Consider the following 13,087-nt stretch of genomic DNA (forward strand, 5'->3'; position numbering starts at 1 on the left):
CAGATGTTAAGTACTGCTGCTACCATGACAATGGTAATATATGAGCAAGATAAATTTGGGAGCTCTGTCCCTCCTCTCTGGGAGAGAGGTGGAAGTCTTTAAGTCTCTGGAAAGCACAGAGACTCAAGATATCAACAGCAGTGTTGAATTTTCTGATATGCGTCATCTTAGTCTTCTAAGAAACTTTGTTATTCTAAGCTTTCCAAAATTAAGTTTCATTCTATTTCATTATTCTATTATTACTTAATTAATAATTATTATTATTATTTAATTTCATTTGTTGCGCAGGTAAGAATTTGAAACTAATTTTTATCTAACCTGAGACTCAGTAACTCTGCTTGCATATTTGAATTTTTTAACCCAACAACCGTTTTAAAAAAGCATGTTATTTTCATCAGATACTTTCCATAGCAGAAAATATTCCCAGGAAAAAACCCTATAAAACATCATCTAATTAAAAACCCAAGAAGTTAGCAAAATAGCCCAACTACTGAGCCTTGCCACACATGCTTGGCTTTGTCACACCAACCCTTGCCAGAGTTCCTCAGTTCATAATGGTTTAGAAATCAAATGATGACTAACAATCTCTCTCCAAATTCTTTTAATTTTCTTTATATTTCTACTTGAAAGTGCAATCTTTGTACATAACCATCATGATAGCACTAGCACTGGTTTACATATGTCTTAGTTCCACAGAAAAACAGCAAAATCTTTAGTTCTGGTTAGGTTTGGAAATAAGATTTTGTTGTTGTTTTTTGCTTTCTACATTTTTGAAGTTCCAAACCTCAAAGAGCTCTTTGTCAACTATCTCTTTTGTTTTTCTTCCAAGTTTTTCATAGAACACTGGCTCCTTTTCACTAGTTCTTTCAGTTAACTACCCTTCATATCTCATTAACAAATTCTGCCCAGTACTGTTAAATCAATTTCCACTTCTTTTACCTAATGAAAAAGGGTTTTTTTGGTTTTTGTTCTCTTGGATCCACTGAGTCACAACCACATGGGTATTTCCTGAGAATCTGCTTTCATCTTGGCTGCTGTTTTCCTTGTGTTTCTTTGCAGACCAGAGAAATTTAAATTAAGCAAGGATCAGAGGAATCTGGGCATTAATGCCTAATATAAATACTAATTAGCAAAGACTTCTTTTTTCCTGATGAGTACAATATGGAAAAAGTTACAAATGTACTATTCTCTATGACAGTTTGATGAAATGGACATTTAACTTCAGCCAAAAATACCAGCTCTTTTGGAAAGCCAATTTCAGTCTAAAAGTGTAATACTAGAACCATGTGCATATCAATCATCCAATGTGAAGTTTAAATGCTGTTTACTAACCTTCACTGGAAAAAAAGAAAAATTCCCCGAAAGAACATGGAAAGGAAGAGAACCAAAAAAGCTAAAACCAAAATATAACAGCTATAAAAGGTACAGATGCCACACGTAAATTTGTATGAGCTCAACAAAGCTGGACATAAGGCTAATAGAAGCTAGAGTGCCCGTTAAGACCACATAATTGCATGAAGAAGGAAATTCAGCCTTAACTATTAGACTCGGCTGAAGAGTAGATTGTGAATACTATGAAAAAATACTATCTAGCAGTAGAGAACTAAAGAGAAATATATTGGGAAGTCTGTTCTCTATATAAGACTGAAGGATAAAGGAGGCTCCATAAAGACCACCAGTCTAGGGAATACTAAGCAAGCTGAAGGTAAGTTCAAGAATGGCCCTAGGGAACAAGAACAGACAGCTACTGATAGGCTTGAAGTAAACAAGTTAGGAAGAGTTATAAAAAAACTGCAGTTTTCAAGGCAGGGAGGGGAACACTCCCCCCCTCCTCTCACAGAATTTCATGAGAAACCCCATGGAGATTTCCAAGGTCAAGAAGCCTAGAAAGAGAGAGCAGATCTTGGAGTCATCTACCAAAAGGAACCTGGGGAGGAGGAGTCTGGAAATGCCGTAGGGAAATGAAGACAGTGCAAGCTGCAGGGGTGAGTCTTTTTCAAGCGGCAACAGCTGGACAATACCCTGAGGTAAATGCTATTAAGGTTGCCATTTGTAGAAGCCAGCAGGGCCCTAAAAATGGTATGGGATAAGGCCTATAAATGAGTAAAGATGAAAAATAGTTGAGGGATAGAGCACATTGCCCAGGAGAGCAAATGCATGCTCTAAGGTTCTGGAGCCAGAGATAAAATCCCAGCTCTTCCTCTGCTACTCGGTGAAAGAAGAAACTCAATGCCTTAACAGGTAAGGAATATTTAAAGCCCTCAATCTAGGCAGGGACACTGGCCATGGGATTTGACAACTGTCTCTGTGTGCTTTTCTGTCATGGCAGAGGGTGCACACTAAATAAGATCTGACCACTTAGGTCACAGGGAAGACTAAAGCAGAGCAAGGGACAGGTGATTCTGGATTCCACAGAACAGCCTGCTACACTAGGATAAAAAAAAAGAAGGAGCAACAAGTGATCCTTCCACAGAACTACATAGTGACAACCTCAATGCTGAAGACAGAGGGCAATATTTTCATTGCTATCTATGTAAACACCTTTTGGGTTAGTAAATAATTCATTTAACAGTCCTGAAGAAAGATGTCTGAAGCCAGGACAAAATGTAGCTGCTATCTGTGTGGATGTGGAGTAAGTTCACCATGAACAAAAAGACACTGTACTGCACAAGCCAGTCCTCATGGACAGGTAATACACCAGCTCTTCCCCGTCTTCCCTGGTAAAACTGCCCTGCTTTATTCTGCAGAAATACATAAACGAACTCAGTTCTAAAATTCCAAGATATTTTGTATGATTACAAAAATGAACATATCCTCTATCCAAATCAGTCCAGAAACTGGGGGGGAGGGGGGTGGGGGGGATAGGGTGAACAGGACAAATATGATGCAATGATCAGGTCATTATATAGATCAGATAAATCAAAGTATTCTCATATGAACACAAAAACTTGGAACTGCTTAAAAAATTCCGTCACACACACCCAAATTCCCCACACAAAGCTTCACCCTGGTGTTTCCAATGCTGGATTGGTTTTCTTGTCTCAAAAAAGCTCCCTTTGTAGCAAAAGCTTTGTAATCTGTGAAAGATCTAGGTACAGCAAATAATACTTCATCTTCTGAATTTCACCATAATTTTACTTGTAATGTTGTCCAACTTATTTGTTTTAATCTTCCATCATTTTATAAAGGTAGTTTTAATTCTGAAACAAACCATTGATGCATTTATCTCCTCAGCAGCTAAACCACTGGGAGGAAAAACAGGAAACAGCTGGTCAAAGCTGAAGTGTGATGAGAAATGTGTTCAAAACCAAAAAAAAATTACTCAAAGCTGATCATCATTTTCAAAGGCTGGATTTGCAGTTTTTCCAAACCAATGGCAAAGAAACACTGTGTAAGCTAAACTAAATATGCAATGATTCACAAATGCCTGCTAAAGGTGAAAGCCTAAAGAACTGTGTTGCTCAGAGGAAGCATTCAAATTATTACAAAAGTTCATCTCCAACCTCTTGGTTAAAGGAAAAAAAGGAAAGAAACAAAAAACCCTATATTTCTGGACTGCCAGAGAATAAGAAAATTAATACACTGCTGTTTTAAATATGATCCATGTTTCCTGCTTGTTGATAACCTCTACCTACCTTTTCTACAGCCTCAACCCATTGAGTGACTTGGTGTTAACAGACCAAAGCCTCCCTGATGCTGACGGCAAATCACTAGATGACAATAAAATCTTCACATAGCAAAAGATTTTGCACTCCTGTAGTTCTCCCTGAAATAGTATGTTTTCCCTTTAAAAATATATACATTTAGACACACAAGTCACCTAGTGCAATCCCAAGATTGTGAACAACAGACAGGAAGCCCAATGTTATGGTTCCCATGGCAACCATAATGTGCTTATATAAAGTAAAATATCTTACATATGCACAGGGTCAGAACTATAATGGCCTCAAGTTTGCATGATGCTTCAAGTCTGCAAAGTTACTCAAGACAAATTCCTAATTTAAAACAGAGACGATTGATGACAGTTTTCTCTCAGGGGTCTTTTTCTTGATCCAACTCACAATCACATTCAGAACAACTCTCCATGGCTCAGATACATTCTTATGCTTTTGCAGAAAGATAAACTATTCAGAATTATCATTCAGACCTTTATTCAGCCTAGAAGTATTTTAGTGTTGACTGGGTACATACATTAAAAAAATGACCTTGTTTTTTCTTTGCTCTTATGCATATAACTCTAGAATTACCAAATATTAACAGTTGGAACTGGTGGGAAAGTGTTTTTCTTTTTTTGCTCCACTGGAAACTTACGATATGTCTCTTCCGCAGACTACAGTGCAGCACACAGCTACTAACCCTGCTGAGATAAAAGAAAATTTAGCCACAGCATATGGAGAGTATTTGGGAGAAGTTTATCTTCTCCAAAACCTGAGTGAGCTCGCTAACTGCTTCTAAGTCTATAGAACAGATGAGATGATCACTTGTGTGTAAAACAGCTAGGACAACAGATTCAAGTCCAGAAGTAGGGCTTCCAAGCGGTGTGGTGACATGAACGGTAGATAACAGCTTATGCAACTGAAGGGTACCAAAGGAAGTCTGATATATCAAGTTAATGATCCCACCTGAATTATATGCATTACACATATTTATATAGACAATATTTTTAGTTTAAAACTATAGTTTTAAAACTGCTTAATATAAGTTTGGCATATGTCTCTTTATTAAAATGTTTGACGTCAAATTATGGTTCCCATGAAGCCAACAGCTCCATTTTGCACATGCTTCTTTTTCTCCCTCTAAGTAACATTATCCCAATAGGAGATTTTAAATAGATTACAATATGAGCAGGATTTCACCCGTTCTCTAATACTTGAAGGGAATTCCTAAACAGTTTAAGAACTAAGACTGCTGTAACGTAAAACTAGAGCAGCTAATAATACATCCTTTGTTTTGCCCACACTTTATTAATGAAGGTCTGTATCTGTTGTGATTTCTTGAAAAGTTTTTACAGTGTCAGGAGAATAAAATAAAAATAATCATGAAGAGTACATAAGAATCACTTTAAATCATCTTAAAAGCAGCTCACATTATTTTGCTGTGGATTCAAAGTCTAAATGTTGGTAACAGTCAACAGGCATTACAGTTACTGGAAAAGCTAAGGGGAGAAAAAAAAAAAAAAGAAAAATCTTCTGTTTTCACAAGAGTTAATTAGACTACTCAGAGTCGTGCAACAAGTGCCTGTGCTGATTTCAAGATAAAAACAAACCTTTTCATTACTGTTGCCCGTGCCCATACTATGACAGCAAACTTATCTGTAGGTATCTATCTTTGAGTATTTGCTATACTAAGGAAATCTTAAGTTTTTACAATAAGTGTTATAATTCCAGAGATGAGAAGACCCTTCTGAACTTCATACAAATGGGAAGACAAGAGTATTATCTGTAAGTAAGAACGATCACAAGCCAATCCAACATATTTTTCTCTCTCATACTCAGCTAGGGGATTGATGAGTGTATCTCAAAAGTGAGTCTTCCATCTCAGTTCAAAAATTATCATATCTGGTTACAGTTCAAAATATTAAAAAAATTGATACTTTCACAGAATTTGCAGGACAATACGAGCACTGTCTGATATATTTGTTTTGCAGGTAAGGAATAGCTTCTAACTATATAATTTTCTAGTGAAATTATTAGAATTAAAAAAAAAAAAAAAAAAAGAAAGTAGTTACAAATGCCAGGGCTGAATGTTTATGTTTCCAGGGCTGCCCCACTTCCGACATTCCTGATGAAAGCTGTATGCTGTCACGCTGCCCTGAGTCACACTGGTTCCAACTGCTGCACTGATGTAATTAGCTTTGGTTGGTGTGGGAGCACCCTCAGAGCTCTCCTGTCCCTTGATACTCCAGCCCATATGTACTTGGACAGTACCTAACAGCTGTATTATGTTCAATTGTTATTCCTTTTTTTAAGCTGTCACCAGTCTGTATTTTCAAGCAAAATTCTTTGTGTCCAGAGGCTCATAACCATACTGTATCAAATCACTTTTCACAAATAGAGAAACTAAATAGCCTCATATCTCATGAAGGATGCCTTAGATATTATGGCAAGTATAATTTTACAATAGGGATTTTTTCCTGTAAGCCCTTCTTGAAATTTCATACCGATAAGATGTACACCTACCTATTATTGTCAACCCAATTTCTATTTTAGAAAAATGTCTTTTAAAAAGATCCTGAAAGACTGTAGAAAAACAAGATAAATTAAAACATATATGAAATCTCATCAATTCAGATTTTAATTATTCACTCACCAACAGAGCAATCGTTATACAGCACAGTTTTTATTCACTCATACCAGAGTAAACAATCCAAACTTTTCAACAGTTCATATAGGTAATGGAGCTAACTTAGTTTCAACTGAGAAAGAATTTAGAAGTGTGTCCAATTCTAACACTCTAAAGAGAAGTCTTTAATGTGCTGCAGGGAGATTTTCTAAAACAGATCTTCATGCTTCTTTACAGTTAATGAACAGTCACTAGAAGGAAAGTCAGAAAATGTGGAAAAACTGAAGGCATAATATATTGCTCTTGCCAAGACTCCCACACTATTGGCTCTAAATACCTAAGTGTGCTCACAGCTAAAACTTATTGTTCATAATTTGGCCCAAAATTGTTAAAGCTATGAGGCAACTACAAAATAATACTAAGTATTAAGAGATTTATCTCTAACTCTATCACACATTATGGTAATAAAACTGACTACTTCTACAGACAGAGGGTAAATTTTCTATTTTTAAAGCTAGCATTTAAAACTGGAGTAACTCAACCCAAAGCAAATATAAGTATAGAGCTTCATTTAACAAAGTTCAATTTATTTTTACAGCACTTACTGAAGGGAAAACATAATTTCATGCCTATTTGGCTTCTTTTGCTTCCCTGATTTTTTTCCAAATAGTCAATTTTGCTCATGAACTTTTCTCTTTAAAGAAAAGACTGCAACTCTTATGCAAAAAAACAAGGAACACAGGGTCCAGGTAGAAAAAATCCCAGCTCATCCATACCTGCTAACTACTTTAACATACTAATATAAGCCTTTATGTTTAGTAACAGGCAAAATACTCATGCACAATCAGATAAAAATATTCTTGTTAGAGTGAAGGAGAACCCCAACCACTTGCAAATTATTTGCTTTATGTCATTTTTTTCCCGTAAATTCCTTTCAGCTTGTTGGACTAGAAATTTTATTTCAAAGCGGAAAAACAAAAAAATCTCAAACCCAAATCTGTCTGTAATCCACAATATAGAATTGCAAACTATCTTTTTTTTTTTTTTTAATAAAAGTACAAGCATAGCATAAACTTTACCGTAATGAGCAGTGTTACATTTTAGGCATGCAAAACTGGGAGGGAAGAGAATAAAAGTCCATTTAAAGAATTCTACCTTTTTAAATATGGAGCAAGAAGGAAAAATCTGTGGGAAAACCACATAATCCTAACAGAAAGATGATATCACAGCAAATCTAGACCTGAAATTCCTACAGAAACAATTAAAAAGAACTGAGAAGTAAAGGTCTGTAAGAATTTGTTTTTTTAGGCTGCTTTGTGGGTTGTGAATCTCGGAGTTTGGCAGAATAACTTCACTGTAAGACTTCTATGGCCAGGTGATTTTATGTGGCCACTCCAACAAGCTGTGTGTCTGTTCTACCAAATCAGATCAGTCATCTGAGTGAAACACAGCACATACACAAGGACTCTTATGCTTCTTATTATGATCATTAGCACAGAGGGTAAGTCAGATGCTTTCAAATTTTTGTTTCACTTCTTAAAAATCAACATAGGCCTTTTCATTATATAAATTATGTTTTGAATACACTAGAAAAGTCTATCTTCTAAGATACTAGATAAAAAAAGAAGGGTTACACTATTCATTCTGACAAAATATTGACAATAAAACGTTATAATTAACCCGACACCTGAACAAAAAAAATGTTCTTCTGAACATACAGCATTACTAATCCTCCCTTCTTTCATAAATATATGTTAGCATTTGATGTAAAGGGCTCCTGTATTTAGTTAGCACAACTGGCTGTCAAAACAGTCAAAGCAGATGTTATTTCCATGACTGAGAGTGAAATACTCAATCTATCTATATTTTCAGAAATGCCAGAAAAGGATGCAACATAAAGATACACTGAGTAGAGCTGCTGGTACGCCTCCGGCAGAAGAAGGGGGGAGGGGGCGCGGAGGAAATCGAGCTTTCTATAGGTTGAGAATTAAAATTGACATTTATCTTAATTACAAAAATATTACTTTTAATTCTGAATGTATTCAGAATTAATAATCAATTCTAAACCAAAAAAAAGATTCAGACAAACACCTTCTATTAAACAGAAAACTACTTGTGCCTGGCTCAGTTTCTTTAAAAATATTATCCAAGGTAACTGTTTTAGATATCACATTAATAAAACAGGATAGTAAAATTTTTTTACCTCCACATCTTTTTTCTCTCCTTAACTGTTTGTTAAAAGATGCCACCAACTGACTATAGCTCAACTTTATGGAAATCAAGAACTCTTAATATAAGACTCCTTACGTTAGCCATGCATAATCAAAAATCCTTGCATTACATTGATTTTACACATTAATCATAAAAACACTATGGACACTAGATGGAAAAACTACCTGATGCTAACAGATGCTGAACTACTATAATGAATCATTAAATTCACTATGAAACACTCCTACAAGGTAAATCTGTAATTAAATGATTATTCTATCTGGAAAAACAAGTGGGGGCAATTAAGGTTTTTTTAATTGTTGCCTCATTAGTATTTGGTATTTCAGTAGCACCTTAGCAGCTATGAAGAGTGGAAGATATATTAGTGTGCAAACTTCTACCTGAGCAGAGTTAAGCAAGCCAGCAGAATTCTTGCTTCTTAAAGCGCAAACTACTGGCATCAGGAATGTAATGACACAGCAAAGATAGTACTGACACCTACAAAATAAGCTTAACTAAAGAATTCAGCTATTATGCATTGCAACTGTGTTCTTGCAGCTGTCATCTGGAGATCTTGAGGTCACTTCCCTGGTTTGAGAGAATCACCCCGCAGTAGTCTAGTGAGCTGCTCAAATTTAATATCTTAGTCAATGGTGGACCTGGCTACTTTTGTCGTATTACATAACCACTGCTGCAGAAACACCATCATGCCAGGAAAAAAAAAGAAGCATACTTCAGCACTATGAACCTAACATCTCACAGACACAGATGGTTCAATGATTTCAGAAACTCTTGACTTTTGTAATTAGTCAGGTTGCTAACATGATGCAGCTGAGCTGAACCCAAATAGTGGATACCTTCATAGAATCATAGAATGGTTTGGAAGAGACCTTAAAGATCATCTAGTTCCAACCCCCCTGCCATGGGCAGAGACACCTCTTGCTAGACCAGGCTGCTCAAAGCCCCATCCAACTTGGGTTGGCCTTTGTCCTGGTTTCAGCTGGGATAGAGTTAGTTTTCTTCTTAGTAGCTGGTAGAGTGCTGTGTTTTGGATTTAGGATGAGAATAATGTTGATAACACACTGATGTTTTGGTTCTTGCTGAGCAGAGTTTACACTGGTCAAGGACTTTTCAGCTTCTTGTGCTCTGCCAGGTGCATAAGAAGCTGGGAGGGAGCATAGCTAGGACAGCTGACCCAGATTGGCTCAAGGGCTATTCCATACCATATGACATCATGCTCAGTGTATAAGCTGGGGGAAGAAGAAGGAAGGGGGAGACATTGGGCATGATGGCATTTGTCTTCCCAAGTAACCGTTACGCGTGATGGAGCCCTGCTTTCCTGGCGATGGCTGAACACCTGCCTGCCGATGGGAAGTAGTGAATGAATTCCTTGCTTTGCTTTGCTTGACCCATTAAACTGTCTTTATTTCAACCCATGAGTTTTCTCACTTTTACTCTTCCGATTCTCTCCCCCATCCCACCGGGGGGGAGTGAGCGAGCGAGCGAGCGGCTGTGTGATGCTTAGTTGCTGGCTGGGGTTAAACCACAACAGCCTTGAACACTGCCAGGGAGGGGGCATCCACAACTTCTCTGGGCAACCTGTTCCAGTGCCTCACCACCCTCTTAGTAAATAATTTCTTCTTTATCTCTAATCTAAATCTACCTTCTTTCAGTTTAAAGCCACTTCCCCTTGTGCCAGGCCAAGCAAAGCCAACACCAAAGCTTGCATTCTCGTTATTTGTTTGTGACAAATTCTTGGCATTTGCGACATCTTTAATATGTACCAACGTGAGGGGCTTGCACTGTTGCAAAACGGGCAAGCAAATTTCTCATGAATAGATACAATAACCATGTTACACACATCCGTCTGATAAGGGTAAGTACTGCACTGTGTATAGCTGCAAAAACCACATGCAAAATATGAAAAAACATTTGACAATCTTCTCTCTTCATAAAACACGTACACTAAATCCAGAGCAGAGGAGTCTAAAACTGCATATAAAATATTTTTAAACACTAATCATATGCTACATAAAAATATATATAGTTTCATGTATTTTCTATATAATCCAAAGCCTCGGTCCCACCTTCCTGTGTAGGGAAAAAAAAAAATAAAAAAATATTCAGCAAGACAACAGTTCACTGCCTTTCCTTTATTAGCACTAGAAGTTTTATGTAAGGGATATGCACAAATGAGACCCACATTTTCCTACTTAAAACATAAAGGTCTCTATTGTTCCATGTTACACCAGTACTGCTATGAAAACTTAATTTCTCCAACTTTTTTTTCCCCTTGAAGAACAGAACTACTGTTCACTTAGCTGTTCCAAACAGAATGCATGCTCAAAGGGTGAGATAAGGGGAAAGAAAGAACAAATTACCACATTCATTTACTACTTTCTCCTTCTTCCTTTGATTATTAGCATGAAAGCTTCCTACAAATGCTCATAATTCATGAAATTATTTTAACCCAATGCTTACGTTCAACAGGTCCATATATTTGTCACATCCACTGAGTTAATTTCTACGTTTGTGTAAAACACATCTATAATGCCAATAATATAAGCCATAAACACATAGAAATATTATTGCAGAAATAATACTTGACATTAAAGTAACAGAAAAATAATGCTAAGAATGCGTGATGCCTATTATACATAAAGAGATTAAATACAGAGGTTGATAAGAAGAAAAATATTTGTAGTCACCATTTGGAAGAAGAAAGACTTAGAAACATGTGGTTTTAAGCTTTTTCTGACCATGAGAAAACATTCTGTGCATTGTAATTATACAGTGCTTTACTGTGCCTGTTAATCTTTTGTTCATTTGCAGACAGAACTTTTCCTACTTAAATAATTATTCAGTGAGTGTTTATTACATTTATTTCTGAGTTTCTATATGTACTACAAAAAAAAAAAAAGAAGGCTTCAAATTAAAGCCCTCATAGACAAAAATGCTGTACATTCAGTATTATGCAGCGGCAGTGGAAAGTGGTGAAACAGGCATGCATGTAAAAGCTAAGGAACTCAAGTCAACTTGGAAATGCCCAATGAAGAAACCTAAACACATCCTTCCCTTTTCATACCTATACAAATGACAATTACACTAGACCTCAGCTATGAAACATGCTCCCTTTTCTCCCCCAAAAAAGCTTATCATGATAATACAAATGTACTGAGCAGGTATCATGTTAGGTAAATACGTGGCTCATATTCATCCCTTCAATGGAGCGTGACCATGCACCACGCAGGGCATGTGCTGTACCAACAAGTTCGTACTTCCACTGACTAAGATAGTGAATATCACAATAATGAACAGCACCACAAACCTTTGCAACCTAGTACAGAAACCTGACATACACACATTCATGGAACTCTTCAATCAACAATTTAAACAGAAAAAAGACTCGTTTCTAGAAGGATATGAGGATGTTACTGGAGGGCACAATTGTCGTGGAGCTCCTGAGCCACCAAGTCCACTGTTCTGTTACCGCTGACAAAATTTCATATAACCCATTTCATCAATTTTATGGTTGGACTTGATGATCTTAAAGGTCTTTTCCAACCTAAGTGATTCTATGATCCTATATAAGTAAGTTTTCCTCCATTTCAGTCTGACTGAAAGCTGTTGCAGAGTCTGAGCACTAACTGATAGAAATTTCTTCCAGTTTTCAACCTACATTTATTCAGGACCAGTTTATAAGCATAGCTCATCTGACCACATCTTCCTTCACCTTGGCTATTTTCCCCTCCCTAGAGCTTATTCACACATTTTAACAGAGAAATATCACACCTTTTTTTGCTAAGCTCAGTAAACCTCTTTTCTCTTACTCTTCTTGAAAGAGTTTCTCTTGCTGTGATCATCCTGCTGGCCTTTCTTTCTTAGTAGTCACATTTCAGACGAATCCTTCAGAATCAGTGGTCAAAATCTCTTTTATAGATTCCATAGACAACTATTTAATTTCTACCATCACAGAAAATCTTTTACTACTTAAAATAATTTATTAAGGATGTGCTACGTCATTTCTACAATAATAATTTATGCATTGATGATTTCATTCTAAACTTAGAATTTTTTGTATTATCTAATTTAAGAGAATATAAATGAGGGCAATATCAGCACATTAATATACATTATTCAACTATTACATGATTTTTTAAAAAATTATTAGCAAGTGTAGAAGCATTATAAATATCGGTAACTTGGGAAAAATACTATGCTTTCTTTTTTTGAGCCACAACATTTTTCACTGTGATCTAATGCTGCCATTTATCATTTTATACAATTTATTCCATGGAATTATTATATCATCAATATATCCATCAAATGTTTATATACACATATATGCCATATATATTCAACTATGTATATCTATAATATATATTAATACATCTATTTTTACATATATATGTATAAATATAAATGCATATTATATATATTTTCTATTTAAAATATAAATATCTATAAAATGTGTATATATTTTATATCTGTATATAGCTATATTACATTCTTTTATATAAATAATATATATCAACATGTATAAATTTATACATACATCTATGTATACGTTTGTACCTATATACATTTTATATAG

The 13,087-nt window shown here is 35.9% G+C and overlaps 1 protein-coding gene across 2 annotated transcripts in view; it reads right to left on the bottom strand.

Moving 5' to 3' along the window:
* Window positions 1-13,087, bottom strand: part of PLCE1 (phospholipase C epsilon 1) — a 172,806-nt gene that overhangs the window by 129,908 nt on the left and 29,811 nt on the right. The gene's annotated exons all lie outside the window — the stretch shown is intronic.

The sequence above is a fragment of the Nipponia nippon genome, unplaced genomic scaffold, assembly GCF_047370975.1.
Source record: "Nipponia nippon isolate SJK-2023a ecotype South Korea unplaced genomic scaffold, ASM4737097v1 scaffold_3, whole genome shotgun sequence".
Lineage (NCBI taxonomy): Eukaryota > Metazoa > Chordata > Aves > Pelecaniformes > Threskiornithidae > Nipponia > Nipponia nippon.